This window comes from Bubalus bubalis, chromosome 3 (assembly GCF_019923935.1).
Source record: "Bubalus bubalis isolate 160015118507 breed Murrah chromosome 3, NDDB_SH_1, whole genome shotgun sequence".
NCBI classification, from domain to species: domain Eukaryota; kingdom Metazoa; phylum Chordata; class Mammalia; order Artiodactyla; family Bovidae; genus Bubalus; species Bubalus bubalis.
The window spans coordinates 56,933,869-56,952,577 of record NC_059159.1 but is presented as its reverse complement, the minus strand read 5'-3'; the positions used below and the strand labels follow the sequence as shown (position 1 = coordinate 56,952,577).

General features: G+C 42.2%; 1 non-coding gene across 1 annotated transcript; it reads left to right on the top strand.

The window, feature by feature from the left end:
* The first annotated feature begins 1,569 nt into the window (after window positions 1–1,569).
* LOC112584096 lies at window positions 1,570–1,654 on the top strand. The gene has a single exon (XR_003108445.2). It is a non-coding gene; the product is annotated as a small nucleolar RNA Z195/SNORD33/SNORD32 family (small nucleolar RNA).
* Window positions 1,655–18,709: the final 17,055 nt, after the last annotated feature.

Here is an 18,709-nt window from a genome sequence, read left to right as displayed (position 1 = left end):
CGCAAAATCTGTCCCATCAGTGTTAACTCTATCCCCAGAGATGCCAGCTGAGACTCACATGGGACCTTTTTCAATGTCTGCTGTGACATGACATTTACTGCTTGCCAATTCTTGGCCCATTCCAATTCCCAACCATCATTGTCCTCAGATACTTTTCCCAGAGTGTGAGAGGGAACAGGGAGAAGAAACTCATTCAGGAGGAATCATTCCTAAGGCATCTGGATACAGATGAGATCTCCTCCTATGTGCATGTCATGCAGACTTCATGTAGATACAAAGGGATGGGACTGGGTTCCTAGTGAGAAATTTAGTCTCTTCACCTCTGCTTGGTCTGTATGGAGCAGTTCCCTGGTTACTTCCCCGGATTTGTGACTGGTTGGCTGTGCAAGGGAGGGAGGAGGGAAGTCAGCTGAAGGGGCAGCAGCATCCCTTTGTCAAAGGCCCTGGGAGGGGAGGGGCAAAGGGGGCTGAGCAGCACAGGGGAGAGTGAGTCATTTCTCTCCACTGACTGCAAACTCCACACTCACAGCTCACATCTCTCAGGAATCCAGAGTCCTCTTTGCCACAGTGGTGGATATTTTCTTCCTGATGCTCTTTGCCATCATGAAGTGAAGTGACGTGAATGAAAGTCGTTCAGGCATGTCTGACTCTTTGGGACCCCATGGACTGTAGCCTGCCAGGCTCCTCTGTCCACGGAATTCTCCAGGCAAGAATACTGGAGTGGGTAGCCATTCCCTTCTTTAGAGGATCTTCCCAACCCTGGGATAAAACTCAGGTCTCAGGCATTGCAGGCAGATTCTTTACCATCTGAGTCACCAGTGAAGCCCATCATAAGTCTGCTCATTTCGTCCTACATTATTTATCTGTTCTAGGGGCCTGCAGAGGTGGCGTGGAGTCCACAACTTGAGGAGGTAGGAGAAGATGAATCTGACTGGCTTAGAATCATGCTTGGGGATACACCAGTGACTTTTTGCTTCTGGTCACTATTTTATTTTATTTATTTATTTATTTTTTCTGGTCATTATTTTAGGAATTGATTGAAAAACACAACTGTAAAAAATCTTGTTTTCCTATTTTTTCCTCACATGCATTGATATAGCATTTCTCAGACCACTCTGAAAAGTGTAAGAGGCACCAACTTCTTTCTTAAAGACCTAATTTAAAATGTAATTATTGGGAGGGGGGTTCAGGATTGGGAACAAGAGTACACCCGTGGTGGATTCATGTTGATGTACGGTAAAACCAATACAATATTGTAAAGTAATTAGCCTCCAATTAAAATAAATTAAAAAATAAATAAATAAAAGAAAAATGAAAAATAAAACCATAAATGTGAAGAATTTTTTGGAAGAATGACTTTGGAATAGTGTACAGGGCAGGGGGAGGACTATTAATTCTCAGCTTTTTCTTCAAGGTGGGTGCTCAAAAAAAGTTTGAAATGCTATACCAGTCTCTCCCTCCTCATTTTGATTTTTACTGGTCTGAAATTCCCAAGCACACACTATTCTTGATCAGCAATGAATACCACTGGGATCTTAGGCTGCCAGGCTTCTCAGTCAAGCTCTCCAGGAGGCCAGCGATGAGGACTTTCCCCAGGCATGTTCAAGTCTCCCGCTCATGAGATGAGTCCACAGGCACTGCCATCCGTGGCCACCACCCCGCCTGCTTGGCAGGGGCAGCAATGTCTTCGCATGCCCCACTGAGCAAGCCCGCTGTCCTCTGCCCACAGGCATACTGCCCCCAGGACGACACGAGGCCAGGCTGCTCTGGACTGCCTCGGGGCATTTCAGGGATCCCAGCACTCCATGACAAAAAAGTGGATGATGTTCCTGCTGCTCTCTGAGTCCTGCTTCTGAACCTTTTGCAGAAGTTTCCCTACCTAGGGCACCTGGCTCAGGAGGCTGGCTGGAGAACCAGGCAGTTACAGCCACCCTGGAGGAGAAGAGGAAGAAGGTCAAGATCTATTTCCACAAGAAGCAGCAGCTCATGAGGCTATGCAAACAGGACAAAATAACAGAGAAGGAAATTTACAAGTTCCCAGAGATCCTCAATACCCATGGATTCCTACTTTGAGCACTCAGTAAAACAGACTGCTTATTCCTTTTTAAAAAAATAAGACCCAAAAACTGTCCATGCGCTCTTCAGATAACCTAGTAGCAGGTGGGTGGCATCCCATCTCATCTCTTCATGGCAAATAGATGGGGAAACCGTGGAAATAGTGACAGACTTTATTTTGGGGGGCTCCAAAATCACTGCAGATGGTGACTGCAGCCATGAAATTAAAAGATGTTTGCTCCTTGGAAGAAAGACTATGACAAACCTAGATAGCATATTAAAAAGCAGAGACATTATTTTGCCAACAAATGTCCATCTAGTCGAAGCTATGGTTTTTCCAACTGTGATGTATGGATGTGAGAGTTGGACTATAAAGAAAGCTGAGTGCTGAAGACTCTTGAGAGACTTGCAAGGACTTCCAACCAGTCCATCCTCAAGAAAATTAGTCCTCAATATTGATTGGAAGGACTGATGCTGAAACTGAAACTCCAATACTTTGGCCACCTGATGCGAAGAACTAACTCCTTGGAAAAGACCCTGATGCTGGGAAAGACTGAGGGCAGGAGGAGACGGGGATGACAGGGGATGAGATGGTTGGATGGCATCACCGACTCGATGGACATGAGTTTGAGCAGGCTCCAGGAGTTGGTGAAGGACAGGGAAGCCTGGCATGCTGCAGTCCATGCGGTCACAAAGAGTCAGACACAATTGAGCAACTGAATGACTGAGATGGGGAAAAGTGGAAACAGTGACAAATTTATTTTCTTGAGCTCAAAAATCACTGCAGACAGTGACTGCAGTCACAAAATTAAAAGATGCTTACTCCTTGGAAGAAAAGCTATAACAAACCCAGACAGCATATTAAAGAGCAGAGACATCACTTTGCAGACAGAGGTCCATAGAGTCAAAGCTATAGTGTTTCCTGTAGTCACTTACAGATGTGAGATTTAGGCTGCAAAGAAGGCTGAGGGACAAAGAATTGATGCTTTCCAATTGTGGTGCTGGACAAGACTCTTGAGAGTCCCTTGGACTGCAAGGATAAAACCAGTCAATCCAAAAGGAAATCAACCCTGAATATTTATTGGAAGGACTGATGCCGATGCCATAGCTGAAGCTCCAATACTTTGGCCACCTGATGCGAAGAGCTGTCTCATTGGAAAAGACATGATGCTGGGAAAGATTGAAGGCAGGAGGAGAAAGGGATGACAGAGAATGAGACGGTTGGATGGCATCACCGACTCAATGGACATGACTTTGATTTAACTCCAGGAGCTAGTGAAGGACAGGGAAACCTGGCATGCTTTTAGTCTATGGGGTCACAAAGAGTCTGCTTAGGGACTGAACAATGACGACAATGGGAAAAACATCCTGTTCATTGCTCTAAACCCTGTGTTACTGTAAAAATACATAGACCTCACCATTTTAGAAACACCTACCACTTCTTTCAGATGAGATGTCTCCAAGCCCTGTATTGAAAGGAACTTATTATTTTAACCTTAGAGAAAGGATCATGAAGTACAGAAAAAGTTGGAATATAGAGATTATCTGTGATGCATTTAAAGAGGAACAGAATGATTCAGGGTGGTTTTTTGAGATGGTCAGACTGCAAAGAAAATACTCTGAGGAAGTCAGGCTTCAATAGTCACAAACTTCAAATGGAAGAGCTAGATTAAATGGTAACCAAGCTCTCTTGTAGCCCTAACAGTATATGCATTCAGGACTTTTTGACATGTCTGTGTAGTTTTACAATTTGTGAATGCTTTTGTAGCCTTCATGTTTGGGATGTGAAATAATTAATGGGGAAGTTCTGGCCGTCTGCAGCTGGAGGGGAGTTGATGGTGGCATACACACACACAGACACACACACACACACACACGTCAGAGCCTATGTTTCCATGCAGCAGAGGTTTTTCTCAGCTGAACTCAACATGGAAACTAATTCATTCTGTTAAAAAAGGGAGGGAGGTATATAAACCAGCCCGCCACAGTGCTGGGAGAGCACAGAGGCCACAGCGATGGAATGCCCAGGATGTAAAAGGAAGTCATAAAGTAGGTAAGCAAAGAGAGAGAGACAGAGTGGGGGGAGACCCTTCCTGAAGATAATAAATAACTGGAGAGGAATTCCATAGGCTGTACTAGAGGAAAAACTCTTTACAAAGAGTGAAGAGGCTCCCTTATTAATGCCATGTATTCTGTGCAATTACAGATGTAAAACCTGGTAACTTCCTGCACTGACATTCAAGGCCAGGAAACAAGGGAGCCCCAGCACAGAACAGAACAGAATGGGGCTAAGGAAAGGGTTTGACAGCCCCTGGAGGGCACAGAACACTGGACCGGACTTGGGCAGAGAGGGCCCCCTCAGGCCCGGCTGGGTCCTTATTAAACCCACAAGGCGTATCTGGGGCAGGGAGTTGAGCCTTTAAGGTTTCCACAGTCTTTTCATTTTAACAAAGTTCCTTGTGTTTATAATGCTCCAGATTAAAGATCTCTTCCAGATATTGGTACAGGGCACTGTACAGTTTGCATAACCTGAATTTTCAGTACTCCCCAAGCTTTGTGTCTGGAGAAAACATGAGAGAACCCTGTCTTCCTCACGTTGTCTTCAGCAGGCTTCCTTCTTCACTTCGCACTTTTATAGACCTGTTCTCATTCCATCCATGGGCAATGCAAAGGCACAAGGCTGAGGGTTACAAGTCAGGGAAACTGAGGCACAGGGATGCTAACTGGTTTGTCCACCGTCGCCACACCTGAAACATAGAGCCCACCAAGATAAGCTAAAATGTAGCTCTTCTGACACCTAGTGCATCAGTCAAGTTTTGCTAAGGGGACTTCCCTGGAGGCCCAGTGCCTAACAACCCACCTCACAGTGCAGGGGACACAGCTGAGATCCCTGTTTGGGGAGATAAGCTCTCACAACCCTCGGAGCAACGAAGCCTGTGCGCGGCAACTGCTGAAGTCCTCACATTCCAGAGTCCACGCGCCACACCCAGAGAGTCCATGCGCCGCACGAAAGGTCCCTCATGACACAACAGGAGTCAACAGTGAAGGACTGATGCAACCAAATAAATAGACATTTTTTTTTTTTTTTTTAAGTTTTAAGGGTTAAGGCGCTGTGCGTTGGCACCGGGGACACAAGGATACACTAGGCAAAACCCCTACTCTGGAACTCGGGATCTCAGAGGAGATAAACGAGCAGCAACTGCCCACATGACTTGGCTCGGGCTATGATGTTTGTAAGTCTAGGGCAGTGCCCTCAACCAGGTACAGCTTTGCTCCTCAAGAGACATTTGGCGGTGCCTGAAGACATTTCCGGTTCTCACAGCTCGGGAGCTGCTACTGGCATCTCGTGGGTAGAGCCAAGAATGCTGCTAAGATTCGTCAATAAACAAGACAGCCTCCCACAGCAAAGAGCTATCCAGCCCCAAATGTCCAAAGAGCCTAGGTTGAGAAACCCTAGCATAGAGCAGTATAAGGATACAGTGTAAGGAACTCAACTCTGCCTGGTCCTATGATGGTGGAGGATTTATCAGGGGAGCAGGTGATGCTCGAAGTATCAGGAAAAATGAGTAAAGAGCATCCCGAGTATCCAAAAGAACCAACAGGCGAGAGGAACGTGACGTAGTCTATTGTACAGATATCTATATTTGATCTAAGCTGAAGGTGACTCTTCAATGAAGGGAAACCATTGATGGTATTAACCAGAGACGTGTAGGCTCATGCACTCAATAGATTGTTATATTAGTGTTGAGCAGAAGATCTCAAACTTCATGTGGGGTATGAATAAAAAATACAGATTCCAGATCTACCAGCATACACACACATGCACAAATATCCTGATGCAGGAACACAGTAGGTCTAGGGTAGAGCCCTGAAACCAGTACTTTTTATAAGTACTCCGTGCAAGTCTAAAGCAGGTAATCCAACTCCTCACTGGTATACAGATTATATTTGACAGTGGTAAAATTGCAAACTCAAAGAAAATAAAAAGGAATTTCAGAAAGAGACTAACCAAGTAGACATTCTTTTCTCTGTTCTGAACTGGGTGCTCATATAAGAATCTACTGCTTTAGTACAAGTCATACAGTGGGAGAGCTACTCTTCCTGGATTCCTGGGACGGGAGAAGCACTGAAGAATTGCACACTCCATGTGACACTTTCTGGGCAGTTCTTGGGGGTCCCAATTGCCTCTCCAACTTGAAAAATTCTGTATCCCCAAACCTTGCAGACATAGCAGTACTTGCTTCCTGTCCCCAAAGAGACTCATCCCTGGGCTTCCCCATCAGTCATATCATGAGAGCTTGGGTAGTTTTGTTAGCTCTTTCCCTTAGTTGTCTCATCTATGTGCTCTGATAATGATATGGGAAATTATAGAAGCCCAAATAGGATTTTTAAAATAGAAAGAAAAGCATAGTAAAGAATCTACAAGACAGGACCCTGAGATCTGACAGATGGGACTCTGAGAAGTTGGGTGTCTTGCCCAGGGCCACAAAGAGGAAAAAAGCTTCAAACTCAGATTTCCTGACTTTCAGTTTATGGTTGCTTTCATTGCACAAGAGTGAAGAGTCAGAAATGTTAATTTTGTTGTGGAAGCGATCCAAAACCTTACCCTGTAACCCTAGAAAGAAAGAACAAGTCATATCAGAACTGTAAAGAAAATTTTCCAAACTAAGTTTACCTTAGGAAATAAATAGAAATAAATCAGGGGAGAGAGGCCCCGCTGAGACCACCGAGTCCCTCAAGTTAGAAGTCATCCAGAGATGCCAATGGCAGACTTACTGACCAGGCTCTGTGGTCCATTGGAGTTCAAAGTGGACTTGGAGCCCTCAGTGAGAAGGATCAAAGAAAATGCGTTCTCATTCTTTGGCCATGTGCTATCTTAGGGTCTTTCATTTTACCAAGTTTTACAATTGCTTTCACAAAGACAATAATGCCTGTTTCCTATGTAGTTTATTTAAGTAAACAAGAAGGAGATAGAAAGGTACCTTCGTGAAACAAGACTTTAAAATTTCTATCAAAAGAAAGAAAGCGAGAGATCTATTCTCTGCACTGTTTCATAAGATAAGTTCGTTAAAATAAATAGTTCTAGTTTGACGTCAGTTCTGCTTGGAAAATGGCTCCCTTTCCCACCATCCACCCATGTCAAGAACATCAAAGTTTTTTAAGTGAATAAAAATGTTTCCAAACAGTTTCTTGAACTGATCCTATTCTCATCAATGGGTCACTACAGAGGTTCTGTGCGAAGGTGATTGTATTCTTTTTCTGGCAAAACAAGCTTGTCCAAACCCAGAGTTTATTCTGTTGTGACTGTAAATTCCTATGAGCAACAGAAAGAGTGCATATCATCTGAACACAGAAACGATAATGCACAGGAATTAGGAGGCAATCTTTAAACAGGCTGTGGTTCTAGTTTCACCATTTTCCAAATGGTGACTTCCCCAAACAAGTCATTTAATCTCTTCATTTGTATATCAACACTGTCTGACACCTACCTGTCGGATTACTTATGAATATTGAATAAAAAATAAACCTATAAAAAGTATATAACAATATAATACAAATTAAGTGTTCAATAAATATGTGTTTCTTATTACGCAAAGCCATTGCAGAGTCTACAGGATGCCCATGACCCAAAGAATCCTGGAAAAATGCAAATAATAAATGAATAATTATTTAGTTACAACTAAATAACTAAAGTACTTAGCACTAAATATCTGGACACTTTGAAGTAATCCATTTGAATAATATCTCAGTTTTCAAGTTTATCTCTGACTTCAGTGTAGAGTCATCCTTTTACTTGTTTACTTATTTGGCAAACATTTTCCTTACTCATTCACACAATTACTGATACTATCTTTCAGAAACTTATGAGGGATTTTCTAGTTAACCTGATCCTGGTAAATCCCAATGTGAAAGCTTGCTTATACTGAGTGAGGCCCCAAACAGGACATTTCTAAAGAAATCCAGAATGGAGTGGGACTGCCTTTATCAGTTCAGTTCAGTTCAGTTCAGTCACTCAGTCGTGTCCGACTCTCTGCGACCCCATGAATCGCAGCACGCCAGGCCTCCCTGTCCATCACCAGCTCCCAGAGTACACCCAGACTCACATTCATCAAGGCAGTGATGCCATCCAGCCATCTCATCCTCTGTCGTCCCCTTCTCCTCCTGCCCCCAATCCCTCTCAGCATCAGAGTCTTTTCCAATGAGTCAGTTCTTCGCATGAGGTGGCCAAAGTACTGGAGTTTCTGCTTTAGCATCATTCCTTCCAAAGAAATCCCAGGGCTGATCTCCTTCGGAATGGACTGCTTGGATCTCCTAGCAGTTCAAGGGACTCTCAAGAGCCTTCTCCAGCATCACAGTTCAAAAGCATCAATTCTTCGGCGCTCAGCCTTCTTCACAGTCCAACTCTCACATCCAAACATGACCAATGGAAAAACCATAGCCTTGACTAGATGGACCTTTGTTGGAAAAGTAATGTCTCTGCTTTTCAATATACTATCTAGGTTGGTCATAACTTTCCTTCCAAGGAGCAAGTGTCTTTTAATTTCATGGCTGCAGTCACCATCTGCAGTGATTTTGGAGCACCCCCCAAAATCAAGTCTGACACTGTTTCCACTGTTTCCCCATCTATTTCCCATGAAGTGATGGGACCTGATGCCATGATCTTCGTTATCTGAATGTTGAGCTTTAAGCCAATTTTTTCACTCTTCTCTTTCACTTTCATCAAGAGGATTTTGAGTTCCTCTTCACTTTCTGCCATAAGGGTGGTCTCATCTGCATATCTGAGGTTATTGATATTTCTCCTGGCAATCTTGATTCTGGCTTGTGTTTCCTCCAGTCCAGCATTTCTCATGATGTACTCTGCAGATAAGTTAAATAAGCAGGGTGACAATATACAGCCTTGATGAACTCCTTTTCCTATTTGGAACCAGTCTGTTGTTCCATGTCCAGTTCTAACTGTTGCTTCCTGACCTGCATACAGGTTTCTCAAGAGGCAGGTCAGGTGGTCTGATATCCCCATCTCTTTCAGAATTTTCCATAGTTTATTGTGATCCACAGAGTCAAAGGCTTTGGCATAGTCAATAAAGCAGAAATAGATGTTTTCTGGAACTCTTTTGCTTTTTCCATGATCCAGCGGATGTTGGCAATTTGATCTCTGGTTCCTCTGCCTTTTCTATAACCAGCTTGAACATCAGGAAGTTCACAGTTCACATATTGCTGAAGCCTGGCTTGGAGAATTTTGAGCATTACTTTACTAGCATGTGAGATGAGTGCAATTGTGCGGTAGTTTGAGCATTCTTTGGCATTGCCTTTCTTTGGGATTGGAATGAAGACTGACCTTTTCCAGTCCTGTGGCAGTGCTGAGTTTTCCAAATTTGCTGGCATATTGAGTGCAGCACTTTCACAGCATCATCTTTCAGGATTTGAAATAGCTCCACTGGAATTCCATCACCTCCACTAGCTGTGTTCATAGTGATGCTTTCTAAGGCCAACTTGACTTCACATTCCATGATGTCTGGCTCTAGGTCAGTTATCACACCATCCTGATTATCTGGGTCATGAAGGTCTTTTTTGTACAGTTCTTCTGTGTATTCTTGCCATCTCTTCTTAATATCTTCTGCTTCTGTTAGGTCCATACCATTTCTGTCCTTTATCGAGCCCATCTTTGCATGAAATGTTCCCTTAGTATCTCTAATTTTCTTGAAGAGATCTCCAGTCTTTCCCATTCTGTTGTTTTCCTCTATTTCTTTGCATTGATCGCTGAAGAAGGCTTTCTTATCTCTTCTTGCTATTCTTTGGAACTCTGCATTCAGATGCTTATATCTTTCCTTTTCTCCTTTGCTTTTTGCTTCTCTTCTTTTCACAGCTTATTGTAAGGCCTCCCCAGACAGCCATTTTGCTTTTTTGCATTTCTTTTCCATGGGGATTGTCTTGATCCCTGTCTCCTGTACAATGTCACGAACCTCATTTCAAAGTTCATCAGGCACTCTATCTATCAGATCTAGGCCCTTAAATCTATTTTTCACTTCCACTGTATAATCATAAGTGATTTAATTTAGGTCGTACCTGAATGGTCTAGTGGTTTTCCCTACTGTCTTCAATTTAAGTCTGAATTTGGCAATAAGGAGTTCATGGTCTGAGCCACAGTCAGCTCCTGGTCTTGTTTGTGCTGACTGTATAGAGCTTCTACAACTTTGGCTGCAAAGAATATAATCAATCTGATTTCGGTGTTGACCATCTGGTGATGTCCATGTATAGAGTCAATTGAGGAAATGTGTCAGATCAGCGTCCCATCTTAACATTCAGTCCCAGGTCATTCAGTGTCTTTGAACTGAGCAAACTAATTTCTTTCAACTGGGTAGGCAATTTCCCCAGTGTCTTTCAATTGTCCCCATCCCCCCAGTATCTTTCAACTGGGGGCCAGATACCTATTATAGACCACCAAATAGAACTCAGGATCATCAACCTATAAGTGAGATGCAAGAAGCAAGAGAGACTCACTCTAAATTCATCTGAACTCTCTGAGAAGGTGGATGGGCACAGAAGGTCTCTATGGGTATCAACCTCGGGTTCTTCATAAAGTTCAGAAGAGGGCAAAAAGTCTTCTCTGGGTCTCTTTGTTGATTGCCAAAGTTGTCAACAAAAAAAAGCACCATGTGAGAGCTGTGAGTTAAGTTTTACTTGAGACAAAATGAGAACTATAGCCCAGAGTTCAGCCTCTCAGATATTTCTGAGGAACTGCTCTGAAAAGTAGGTAAGGGACGTCAATATATATGTGATTTTAGTGAAGGGGGATACGTGAAGTCAAGCAAACATTTAGCAAGAGGGTTTCCACTAGTCTCAGAAAGATTGCTGCTATTCATGTGGAACAGACGTCCAGTAATAGTCTTAGTGATTTTCTAGATATAAGAAAAAGCAAGACATTGGGCTAGTAAAATCTTCTCCTGAAAATATCCAACTATGCAAAAACCAGAGTGCCGAATGCTTCATTCCTAATTTCTGCCCTGAACTCCTTGCAAGGTCTACTGAAGGGCAGTCACTGCAGTAACTGGGGACTTCACTCTTGTAGTGCCAGGTGGCGAGTGACAATTTTTAGTTGGCAAAGGAAAAAAATATATATTTGTTTTATAGATGAAGTTATGTTTTATAGCAATTTAATTGGCTCCTATTGCTGAACCATTTCTTGGTGAGAAGTTTGGGCATAAGTTCAGTTCAGTTCAGTCACTCAGTCATGTCCGACTCTTTGCGACCCCATAAATCGCAGCACACCAGGCCTCCCTGTCCATCGCCAACTCCCGGAGTTCATTCAGACTCATGTCCATTGAGTCAGTGATGCCATCCAGCCATCTCATCCTCTGTCATCCCCTTCTCCTCCTGCTCCCAATCCCTCCCAGCATCAGAGTCGTTTCCATTGAGTCAACTCTTCGCATGAGGTGGCCAAAGTACTGGAGTTTCAGCTTTAGCATCATTCCTTCCAAAGAAATCCCAGGGCTGATCTCCTTCAGAATGGACTGGTTGGATCTCCTTGCAGTCCAAGGGACTCTCAAGAGTCTTTTCCAACACCACAGTTCAAAAGCATCAATTCTTCGGCGCTCAGCTTTCTTCACAGTCCAACTCTCACATCCATACATGACCACTGGAGAAACCATAGCCTTGACTAGACGGACCTTTGTTGGAAAAGTAATGTCTCTGCTTTTCAACATGCTATCTAGGGTGGTCATAACTTTCCTTCCAAGGAGCATCTTTTAATTTCGTGGCTGCAGTCACCATCTGCAGTGATTTTGGAGCCCCCCCAAAATAAAGTCTGACACTGTTTCCACTTTTTCCCTGTCTATTTCCCATGAAGTGATGCCATGATCTTTGTTTTCTGAATGTTGAGCTTTAAGCCAACTTTTTCACTCTCCACTTTCACTTTCATCAAGAGGATTTTGAGTTCCTCTTCACTTTCTGCCATAAGGGTGGTCTCATCTGCATATCTGAGGTTATTGATATTTCTCCTGGAAATCTTGATTACAGATTGTGCTTCTTCCACCCACCGTTTCTCATGATGTACTCTGCATATAAGTTAAATAAGCAGGGTGACAATATACAGCCTTGACGAACTCCTTTTCCTATTTTCAACCAGTCTGTTGTTCCATGTCCAGTTCTAACTGTTGCTTCCTGACCTGCATACAGGTTTCTCAAGAGGCAGGTCAGGTGTTCTGGTACTCCCATCTCTTTCAGAATTTTTCGCAGTTTATTGTGTTCCACACAGTCAAAGTCTTTGGCATAGTCAATAAAGCAGAAATAGATGTTTTTTTTCTGGAACTGTCTTGCTTTTTCCATGATCCAGCGGATGTTGTCAATTTGGTCTCTGGTTCCTCTGCCTTTTCTAAAACCAGCTTGAACATCTAGAAGTTCATGGTTCATGTATTGCTGAAGCCTGGCTTGGAGAATTTTGAGCATTACTTTACTAGTGTGTGAGATGAGTGCAATTATGCAGTAGTTTGAGCATTGTTTTGCATTACTTTTCTTTGGGATTGGAATGAAAACTGACCTTTTCCAGTCCTGGAAAAGGACTGCTTTTCCAGGTGGCCACTGCTGAGTTTTCCAAGTGGTCACTGCTGTTTTCCAAATTTGCTGGCATATTGATTGCAGCACTTTCACAGCATCATCTTTCAGGATTTGAAATAGCTCAACTGGAATTCCATCACCTCTACTACCTTTGTTCATAGTGATGCTTTCTAAGGCCCACTTGACTTCCCATTCCAGAATCTGGCTCTAGGTCAGTGATAACACCATTGTGATTTTCTGGGTCGTGAAGATCTTTTTTGTACAGTTCTGTGTATTCCTGCCACCTCTTCTTAATATCTAATAGGGTGGATATTAATATCTTAATATCCTGCCATATCTTCTTAATATCTTAATATCCGCTGGATCATGCTTCTGCTAAGTCCATACCATTTCTGTCCTTTATCAAGCCCATCTTTGCATGAAATATTCCCTTGGTATCTCTAATTTTCTTGAAGAGATCTCTCGTCTTTCCCATTCTGTCCCCTGACTTCGGACGTGGGGTAGTTCCTCTCGGATGCGCTCTGTGCACCGTCGCAGCCGACTGGGCTCTGCTCTGCACTTTGCTGGAGCAGCCATGAAGAGATACCCCACATCCAAGGTAAGAGAAACCCAAGTAAGACGGTAGGTGTTGCAAGAGGACAGACACACTGAAACCATAATCACAGAAAACTAGTCTAATCACACTAGGACCACAGCCTTGTCTAACTCAGTGAAACTAAGCCATGCCCTTGGGGCCAGCCAAGACGGGCGGGTCACGATGGAGAGGTCTGACAGAATGTGGTCCACTGGAGAAGGGAATGGCAAACCACTTCAGTATTCTGCCTTGAGAACCCCATGAATAGTGTAAAAGTTTGGGCATATAACCAGATTAAAATGAGGGTATTTTCAGTGTTTTTGTAGTACCACTCAATTGTCCTTGTAAAAATAGGTTTATTTACCAAATATTATCCTAGATCACATGAATCTGGAAAACATTTGGGTTAGTTTCTATATTTCTGATAGTACACTTGATTTGTATATTTCTTGTTGAACTTCAAGTCAATTACTGGAGCCTTTAAAAATAACTTTGGAAATATCATTCAGAAATACAAAAAATTCATTAGAGCATATAGATAGAGAAAGAAATAAACAGATATGATAATATGAAACTCAGTGGTTTATAAAAGAAGATTTGGGTCCATTGTGATTCTGGAAGATGGAGTAAATTAAGGTTATCTGCTCAGATAGTTTTTTACTACTATTTCCCAGTGAGACTTTTAAGATTTTTCCTGCTCCTACTTATCAAAATGGACTTTTTTCTCTCCTTCTTATGAGATTCCTTTGTATCCTAGAGAAGACTATGTAGAATATTTATATCTCAAAGACACAAAGAAAGAACGGAAGTTGCACCAAGGACTTTTGTTCCTTAAGTTTATAACTTTTAGAATATCTGCAAACATTTTGAGATGAAAAGGGTATATTTGGGCACTGGTAAAAAGGACAAGTGGGCTTTGAATTCTTCCTAGGGCCTCCTTTTCAGTTATAATAAAGGCCTGGTTTGTAAGATAATATAGGTTTCTTTAATTCCTCAAAGAATTGAGTGGCAACTTGAACAATATGGAGGACAACCCACCCATCCATCTTTATTATCCTCAGTTTGCTTCTTTACATCAGGGAGAAGATCTGCAACGAAGATGGAAATCAAAAGATTCCTATGTTCTCAACCTAGAGGGGTGGGATGGGGAGGGAGATGGGAGGGAAGTTCAAAAGGGAGGAGATATATATATGTATATACCTTTCATGTTAAGGTTTGACAGAAAATGACAAAATTCTGTAAAGCAATTATCTTTCAATAAGAAAATAAATTATGTATAAAAAAAGATTGCTATGTTCTTGATTTAGAATTGTATGTCTTTGGAACATTTTGGTAAGTCCACACAAAGACTTCAGAGTTTTTTTTGCCCTCTTGGTGTACGGTTTCATTTTAGCTTCGTGGAGAAGGCTTAAAAACAAATTCCCATCAGGCACTTATTATCAGCTTCATATTTGGCCACTTTCCTAAAAGGCAGCTACTTAAAAAAAAAAGCCCTGCCAAATATATTGTCAAGTTTGAGCTGGACAAGCAGTACATATGTCTGGTAGTATTGAACAATCCCATGGGAACAAGAGAAGTCCCCAAAGAGAGTGCAAAAGACAGTATCCTCCCAGGATCTAGAGCAAGTCCCAAGGGTAAGCAAAATGAAGAAAGGGCTGAGAGCTGGCAACAGGGATAAAAGCATAGCTGCACGTGGAGCGCAACCCACATTCTTTCCAAGTCAAACATTTTGGGGATCCCAACCTGGCTTTTGCTAAGCCAAGTTCTCACGACAAAAGTTAGACAAACAAGAAGGAAATGAGTGTCTTTGGGGTAGAAGGGATCTACAATGAATGTGGACTCAGAAGCAAATTTGAGGGTCACAGTTCAAAGATCTGATACATTTAAATGTTTTCTCCCTGTCAATCTAAATTTGGAAAGGAAGGGAGAAAGTGCAATTTAACCTTGCTCTGTTAAATAAGCACCACAGGTGGAGATAGAGATTAAAGAGCTGACTTTGGTAGGAACCCTTACCTTTGCTGTCTGCAGGCTCTGGAGTAAGAAGGATGTCCCAGTGGGTCCCATCCTGATCACTGAAAAGGTTTAGAGAAGGAAAAATCATTTTTCCTCTACCCTTTATAATGAGATCACTTTTGTTCTAGATAACATCATAAATGATGAGAAAATCTGGGGTAAAATGTCTCCCCTGTGGCCACCAAGATCAAGATTATTTTTGGTAAGGGTAGCTTATTTTTCCAGCCTTAAAACAAAAGTTTATTCTCCTGAGGCCTCACACTGGACTCAGTCCAACTTGAATAAGACCCCATCTGACTCTGGACTGAGTCCAGTTTCTAAGCTGGACCAAGTCCAGTTTGAGACCCAGACCAATTTCTAAGTCAGATTTAGTCTCTTTCTGGACAACTTTGGGGCCCCAGTCCAGAGAAACAAATGCTAAAATAAAGTATGAACGCTCATGTAAAACTGCAGAGCTAGAATTTGAGAAGGACTTGCTCACCACTTCCAGAAGCAGTGGGAGAGCAGTGAGCTCAAAACCTCAGCAGACATCCAAGTATCCTTGTTTGTGCTGCTGAGGTCCTTTTGGCTCAGTTCATTCTTCTGACACCAGAGCTGTTAACAGATAAACTAAAGAATATTAAGATTTTTAAGAGTTTGTCTGAGCAAAAATCAATTAGAATTGGCAGCATCCATCCTAGCAATAGAAAGGAGCTCCAAAGGATACTTTGAGCCCCTGAGGAGAAGCAGACCCTGAGGAATACAGGTCAACCTCCAAAACACCAGTTCTGTTTTTTAGGTCCCTGACATTTGCTATATGCCCCTTCATGGATCAAAGCCTTATCTTGCATAAGGGACTTGCATAGCTCAATGAAGCTCTGAGTTATGCCATGCCATTCAGAGCCACCCAAGACAGGTGGAGAGCTCTGACATAGTGGAGAGTTCTGACAAAATGTGGTCCATTGGAGGGAGGAAAGGCAAATCACTCCAGGATTTTTGATTAAAGAACCCTATGAATGGCATGAAAAAGCAAAAAGATATGACAATGGAAGATGAGTTCTACAGGGTGAAAAGTATCAGTAAGGACCTAACAGAAGCAGAAGAGATTAAGAAGAGGTGGCAAGAATACACAGAAGAACTATACGAAGAAGGTCTTAACAACCTGGACCCCCACGATGGTGTGGTTACTCACCTAGTGCCAGACATCCTGGAGTGTGAAGTCAAGTAGGCCTTAGAGATGATTGCTACAAACAAAGCTAGTGGAGGTGATGGAATTCCAGCTGAGTTAGTTCAAATCCTAAATGATGATGCTGTTAAAGTGCTGCTCCCAATGGCAGCAAATTTGCAAAACTCAGCAGTGGCCACAGGATGGGAAAAGGTCAGTTTTCGTTTCAATCCCCAAGAAGGGAAATGCCAAAGAATGTTTAAACTACCTCACAATTGCACTCATTTCACATGCGAGCAAGATAATGCTCAAAATCCTTTAAGACAGGCTTCAGTGTACACGAACCAAGAACATCCAGATATACAAGCTGGATACATTCATTGGATGATAGAGAAAACAAGGGAATTCCAGAAAAAAAACACACACATACTTATGCTTCATATACTATAGCCTTTGACTGTGTGGATCACAACAAACTGTGGAAAATTCTGAAAGAGATGGGAATACCAGAATAGGCACCTTACCTGCCTATTGAGAAACCTGTATGCAAGTAAAAAAGCAACAGCTAAAACCAGACATGGAACAGATGGACTGTTTCAAAATTGGGAAAGGAGTATGTCGAGGCTGTATATTGTCACCCCGCTTATTTAACTTCTATGCAGAGTACATCATGTGAAATGCTATGCTGGTTGAAGCACAAGCTGGAATCAAGATTGCCAGGAGAAATATCAACAACCTCAGATATGCAGATGGTACTACTTTAATGGAAGAAGGTGAAGAAGAAATAAGGAACCTCTGGATGAAGGTGAAAGCAGACAGTGAAAAAGCTGGCTTAAAATTCAAGATTTAAAACACAAAGATCATGCCATCCAGTCCCATCACCTCATGGCAAATAGAAGGGGGAAAAGTGGAAACAGTGACAGATTTTATCTTCTTGGGCTCCAGAATCACTGTGGATAGTGACTGCAGACATGAAATTAAAAGATGCTTGCTCCTTGGAAGGAAAGCTGTACAAACCTAGACAGAGTATTAAAAAGCAGAGACATGATATGTCGGCAAAAATCTATATAGTCAAAGTTATGGCTTCTGTGGTAGTAATATACAGATGTGAGAGTTGGACCAGAAAGAAGGATGAGCACTGAAGAACTGATGTTTTCAGATTGTGGTGCTAGAGAAGACTCTTGAGAGTCCCCTGGACTGCAATGAGATGAAACCAATCAATCCTAAAGGAAATCAACTCTGAATACTCTTTGAAGGACTGATGCTGAAGCTCCAATACTTTGGCCACCTCATGCAAAAAGCTGACTCATTGAAAAAGACCCTGATGCTGGGAACAATTGAGAACAGGAGGAGAAGCAGGCAACAGAGGATGTGATATTTGGATAGTATCACTAACTGAATGGATATGAGTTTGGGAAAACTCCAGGAGATATTGAAGCACAGCGGAGCTTGGTATGCTGCAGTCCATGGGGTCAAAAGAGTTAAGCATGTGTTAATGACTGAACAACAAGAAGTTTACTGTTTGCTCAGGGGTTCTTAGTTTCCCATGTAACCTCACATTTCAATGCTGTGTAGGACTGTCTTTCCTGATTCCGAAATCTTGAATGCCAAGAGGGCCTTAATTCTACTAATCAGAGCAAGCTTAGTGACTTTTAAAAAATCTCTTACCTAGAATGTTAGGATTCTTAGTAACCTCAGTGTTTTTAGCAGATCTTCAAATACTGTTTAAATATACAGTTTGCCTGACAGCATTTCATGTCAACTCTCTACTCAAAGGCTATAATTTTAGTACTTGTCTTTCAATGACAAATGACTGGTAACTTGACCTCAATTACATGAGACATTCACATGTACTTTACCTAAAATTAAATTCCAGCCACCTTACTGATAGTGATATTTTAATGATATATTTATGAATTGTTGATTTGCACAGTTCTATCCATGTGACCACAGTGACTGCAGCAGAGATTGCTGTATGTTTTAGAGGGAAGCAGAGGAGGGTTCTGGATCTACTGGAAAGAAATGCTGTCTTTTATTGACTTGGCATGAACCTGGGAAGATGCAGGCCTACCCTTTGCTAACAGAAGTGATCCTGCCAGCAAAAACAGCCTAACATTAAAGAAAGCTTAAAGAACAGAGTTGATTCCAAATGCCAGCCTGAGCACCCATAAACTCTTACCTGAGACCACTCTATATTTGATCTTACATGTAAGTGAGTCTAAAATATCTTTTATATTCAAGTACCTGAGTTAGATAGGATGTGACTTGCAAACCGAAGAGACTTAACAGATGCATTCACACAAAAGGAATAAAGCAGGAAGGAGATTGAAGGACAAGTATAATCAGTATTTATTTGGTATTCAATGCACTAC